Source organism: Cervus elaphus, chromosome X (assembly GCF_910594005.1).
Source record: "Cervus elaphus chromosome X, mCerEla1.1, whole genome shotgun sequence".
In the NCBI taxonomy this organism is placed as follows: Eukaryota; Metazoa; Chordata; class Mammalia; order Artiodactyla; family Cervidae; genus Cervus; species Cervus elaphus.
In genome coordinates this window covers 159,839,676-159,845,766 of record NC_057848.1, presented here as the reverse complement: position 1 = coordinate 159,845,766, position 6,091 = coordinate 159,839,676, and positions in this window count along the sequence as shown.

Genomic DNA, 6,091 nt, shown 5'->3' with positions numbered 1-6,091 from the left:
AACCCACAGAGATTCACAGAATTGGAATGAGAATAGAAGGGGGAGGGAGGAAATAGAGGTGATCTGGGGGAGAAAAAGAGTCAAAAGGGGGAGAGAGTAATCATCACACTCCTGAGTAAAAATGGGTACTGAATATTAGATTCTTAAATGTCCAAAGTTGATATCAAATACTGAAAAACAAAGATTAAAAATCTAGAGTACAGGTTAGACTCTTAAAAATACAATATTAAAAACAAAAACAAAAAATTTAAGAAAAATATATGAAGTTCACTTTAAAAATAGGGTGTTTTTTTTTTTGCAAGGTTATAGTGGGTTATGAAAATGAAAGTTAAGGAGTAACAGAGGAGTAATAGAGGACTTTAAAAAAAAAATAAAAGAAAAAATTTTAAAAAAATTTTTTAATTAAAAATAATAATAGTAAAAGTATATCTAGGAATTTCTCTGGAGCTGTTGCAGGCAGTGTGTGTTCGGTTCAGTTTCAGATAGCTCCTTCTTCCAGCTTACACTTCTCGATATCTACAGGCCCTTTCCGGTGTAGTCGGTGTTACCTACAGGGATTTTAATCTGTTGCACCGGTCACTTCTGAAGCTGTTCCCTTTGTTTATTTGGCTTCTGTTTGCCGGTCTCTTCAGTGTCTAATTTCTGCCCTGATACAGGCGGGTGGAGATGGTCTCTTGTTTAGGTTCACTTGTTCAATCCTGCTGCGGGGAGGGAGGGGCGCTGCAGACAGATATCGCTGGCCTGTGTGGGGAGCACTCACAGTGTTCCGGCCACACTGGGTTTGCCCCCGCTCACCGGTGTGTGCCTTCCCCATCTACACTGCTCAGGCTCCAGGCTGCTTTATAGGGAGCAGGCCCTGCGTTGCGTGCGGTTCCAGTTTTCGGGTCCTCCACAAAAGCACAGACTCGGTTGGGCCTGCGTTTTGTGCCTTCCCCGCCCGAGCAGCTCAGACAGCCAGGAGTTTGACGGGCGCACTCTCCCCGGGTGCGGTGCGCCTTCTCCCCTCCGAGGTCCCAGCCTCAGTTTCCGCGCGCCGGTCCGGTGCGCCTCGTGACTGTTCTAGGGAGGTGGTCTCTAGCCGCGACCCTCCCGGCGGATGTCAACCACCCAGAATCTCAGGAAGTCTTTGGTTAGAAACTGGGAGCCTGTTTGCAGTTAGGTAGGGGTGCCGTCTCTGGGGCCGCATTTGCCCCTTTCCCCTCCCCCCTGCCTCCTGCCTCTTGCCTCTGGCGGGGCTGGGCCGGTCCACAGCCGGCTAGCTCTTCTCTGGGATCCCTCAGTCCTTCCTTTGTTCTGCAAACGCCCGGCAGTGTCTTCGGTTAGGGCTTTTCTCAGGTTAATTTTCTCTCTCTCTCTCTTGCTATCCCACAGTTTAAGTTGCTATCTCTCCTTAGCTCCCTCAGATTGCCCTCAGGGCACTCAGGCCCGGTCCTTACCCTCAGCAATGCCGCCCGCTCCTCTCCGTTCCGCCCCCACTTGCTGGTGTTGGATGTGAGCGTCTGGGGTACTTCTCTGCTGGGAGTTGCTTTTAGGCATGTAATCTGTGGGCTTTATTTATTCTTCCTCCTGGTTAGGTTGCCTTCTGAGATTCGAAAACTTCCCCCAGACCCACCAGTGAGAGGGTTTCCTGATGTTTGGAAACTTCCTCTATTAAGACTCCCTTCCCTGGACGGGTCTCCATCCCTAACTCTTTTGTCTTTTTATCTTTTATATTTTGTCCTAGCTCCTTTTGAAGAGAATGGGGCTGCTTTTCTGGGTGCTTGATGTCCTCTGCTAGCGATCAGAAGTTGTTTTGTGGAGTTTGCTCAGCATTCAAATGTTCTTTCGATCCACATTTTCCTTACTTTTGTCTCTCTCATGCATTCTGATTAATTTCTTCTGATAAATATTCCAAAGTCCCCTTTTGAGTTATTTTTAACTCCTAAAAGTTCCATTTCAAATCTGTATGGCTATTTTTCACAATTTCTTGTTCCCTGCATGTATGTTTAAAGTTATTCATTATTTATTTTATTAATCATAAGCTGTTTTATAGTCTATGACTAATATGTGAAATCTTTATAGGTCTGTTTCTCCTTGCTCTTATTTTTTTCTACAAATTCTCACTCATGGTACTGTACTTTCCTGCCTTCTTTTTCATGATTTCTTTTGCCTTTTGCTTGTATTCCTTAAAAAAAATTTATTTGCTGGAATTCTTGGAGATTTGGGGTAGAGTTCCTAGTGTAAAGAGAATTGCCTTTTGCTCTCATCTGTCAGCTATGGGTACTTATCAAGCCTGTCTAAAACAACTAAATTACTGGTTTCAGGTTTTGTTGAACACCCATATGTGTTATAAGATATGTGAATTTGGGCTGTCTAGGCTCCAAAGGGGCAGCTTATTATTACATCTTCCTGAGGGAATCTCCTCTCTGTCTTCTCAGTAGAAACATTTAGAGAGCAATTTTCATTGCAGTTCCTTGAGACTATAACCCTTTGGGTTCCCAGTGTTATGATGAGGACTTTTGTGTAGACTCTGATTTTAGGCAGGCCCTTGGTTTCTTCTCCTGTATTCATGCCCCAGAGAAGTGTCACACTGAAGTTCAAGTTCACAGCAGTTTGGCCACTAATCTCAATGTCAAAGACTGCTTTGGTGCACTACTTACGTATCTGGGTTTCCATCTTATTACCTATGTTTTCCTGTCTTTCTTGCCTGCTATCAGCTCTTTTAGTAACTTTTTTAATCCAGTATTTTAAATTTTTCTCAGTAGGAGGGTCAATATGAAATATTTTGCCTACTGTAGTACTGGAAACTGAAGTCCAGAGGTAATATTTTTTGCTTATTTACTGTATAACTGGTTATTTTTTTAATTAATTTATTTTAATTGGAGGATAATTACAATATTGTGATGGTTTCTGCCATACATCAACATGAATGGGCCATAGGTATACATGTGTCCCCCCCATCCTGAACCCCCTTCCCACCTCCCTCCTCACCCCATCCCTCTAAGTTGTCCCAGAGCACAAGCTTTGGGTGTTCTTCATGCATCCATCTCACACTGGTCATCTATTTTACATATGGTGGTGTATATGTTTCAATGCTGTTCTCTCAAATCATCCCACCCTCTCCTTTTCCACTGAGTCCAAAAGTCTATTCTTTACCTCTGTGTCTCCTTTGCTGCCCTGCATGTTGAATCGTCAGTGCCATCATTGTTAATATACAGTATTTGTCTTTCTCTTTCTGATTTACTTCACTCTGTTCATATACCTCATTAGAACTGACTCAAATTGTTCCTTTTTATAGCCGAATTGGGGTACATGTGTCTCTTTCAATTCTGTTTTCCTCAGGGTATATGCCCAGCAGTGGGATTGCTGGGTTGTATGGCAATTCTATTCCCAGTTTTTTAAGGAATCTCCACACTGTTCTCCATAGTGGCTGTACCAGTTTGCATTCCCACCAACAATGTAAGAGAGGGTTCCCCTTTCTCTACACCCTCTCCAGCACTTATTGTTTATAGACTTTTTGATGATGGCCATTCTGACTGGTGTGAGATGATACCTCATTGTCATTTTGATTTGCATGTCTCTAATAATGAGTGATGTTGAGCATCTTTCAATGTGTTTATTATGTCTTCTTTGGAGAAATGTCTGTTTAGGTCTTTTGCCCACTTTTTGATTGGATTGTTCATTTTTCTGGTATTGATAGCTGAATGAGCTGCTTGTATATTTTGGAGATTAATTCTTTGTCAGTTGTTTCATTTGCTATTATTTTCTCCCATTCTGAGGGCTGTCTTTTCACCTTGCTTATAGTTTCCTTCACTGTGCAAAAGCTTTTAACTTTAATTAGGTCTGATTTGTTTATTTTTGTTTTTATTTCCCTTATTCTGGGAGGTGAGTCATAGAGGATCTTGCTGTGATTTATGTCAGAGAGTGTTCTGCCTATGTTTTCCTCTAAGAGTTTTATAGTTTCTGGTCTTACATTTAGGTCTTTAATCCATTTCGAGTTTATTTTTGTGTATGGTGTTAGAAAGTGTCCTAGTTTCATTTTTTATACATAGTTGACCAACTGACTACTTTTCTATTGTGATAGCGATCATGAAGTCAGTGAATATAATTAGCAACCTACAGACTCAAACTTGGGGTTTCCCTGGTGACTCAGATGGCAAAGAATCCTCCTGCAATGCAGGTAGACCTGGGTTCCATCCATGGGTTGGAGGAGGGCATGGCAACCCACTCCAGTATTCTTGCCTGGAGAATCTCATGGACAGAGGAGCCTGGCAGGCTACAGTCTATGGGGTCGCAGAGTCGGACACAATTGAACGACTAAGCACAACACAGCACAGGCTCAAATTTACTTATTTCCCCAGGGAAGCTGAGACAGAGCCACAGAGAGAATCATATATTAATATATTCTGCTACTTAAGCAAGATGGTATCCTACTCCATTCTGGCCCATCATTTGGCAGTGATGAAGATCATACCCTTGACTTTGCAGAGGGGTCCCTAGAGAATCTCTTATTCTCTTCCCCAAACAGTGTTAAGCGTTACACTCAGCCCTCTGGATCCCTGGGTCCTGCATTTGCAGAATCAACTAACTGCAGATCAAAAATACTCAGGAAAAAAAAAAAAAAGTAGAACCAATTCCAGAAAAGTAAAACTGGAATTTGCCACACACCAGCAACTATTTACATGGTATTTACATAGTATTAGATATTATGAGTAATCTAGACATGATTTAAAGTATATAGCTGGCCAATTCATGTTGATGTATGGCAGAAACCATCACAGTATTGTGAAGTAATTATCCTCTAATTAAAAATTAAAATTAAAAAAAGTATATGAGAGGATGTAAGTGCAATGAAGTCTCTCAGTCGTGTCTGACTCTTTGCGACCCCATGGACTGTAGCCTATCGGGCTCCTCCGTCCATGCGATTTTCCAAGCAAGAGTACTGGAGTGGGCTGCCATTCCTTCTCCAGGGGATCTTCCCAACCCAGGGATCAAACCCAGGTCTCCCACATTGCAGACAGGCGCTTTACCATCTGAGCCACCAGGGAAGCCCAAATTCTACAAATACTACACTATTCATGTAAGGGATTGAGCATCCATGGATTTTGGTATCTTCAAGGGTCCTAGAACCCATCCCCCTTGAATACAGAGGGATAAATGTATTCATATGGTGGTTGCCATGACTTACAGCTTCCACTTGTGAGATTTCTTCTCTCCCTAACCCATGTCCAGGTGTGTCTGAATCAAAATGCTCGTGGTAATCAGACAGGGTGATTCTCCTTCTCCCCCCTCCCTGCCAGGGCACATGGAACACAGTCTGAAGATAGTTTTGGTTGTCAGAACTTAGGGTGACTCAAGGTGGGGCTGCTACTGGGATCTACTGGGCAGATGTCTGGGATGTTACTAAACAGTCCACCCAACAAAGAATTATCTGGCTCCAAATGTGTATAGTGCTGAGCTTGAGACATGCTGGGAATTGATGAACCCAGGTTTTTCCCATAAGAGGATGAATTCCTCAAATTGTCAGTGACAGAAAATACATTGTCAGCCAAATGCAAAAATATTACATTATAGCAAGTTGGCATCACCTCTGGGCTGAGAGAAATTGTTCACAGAAATATTTAAGCAGTACATGTTTTAGTCACTGCAGTGCATAAAACTGTCTTTAGGAACATGGACACAGTGTGACTTACTTAAGTAGAAAAGAAAAAAGTCCCAGTTTCCAGTCCTATCTGTTTCCCCTAAGAGTGGAAAAATCACTAATTGTGTATTAAATGGTTAAGTCAGGGCATGTGTGCTAAGTCACTTCAGTAGTGTCTTGATTCTTTGTGACCCTATGGACTGCAGCCTGCCCGGCTCCTCTGTCCAATCCAGAAAAATTAAAACTTCCACATTGACCAAAGGTCTCCCAGGACACCCATGTAGTAATTTGACTGAAATCTGATTATTAGAATTGCTGAGTCAGTATACATCACGAACAATTTCAGTGGCTTCCATTCAGGAGACCATTTTCCCTCAGAAAAATGTAATTCACTAGCACTTGAGAAAGAGATATTCTTCAAGTTGATTCAGTCACATTTTAAAATTTATGTGTAACTTAGCACATAAAATA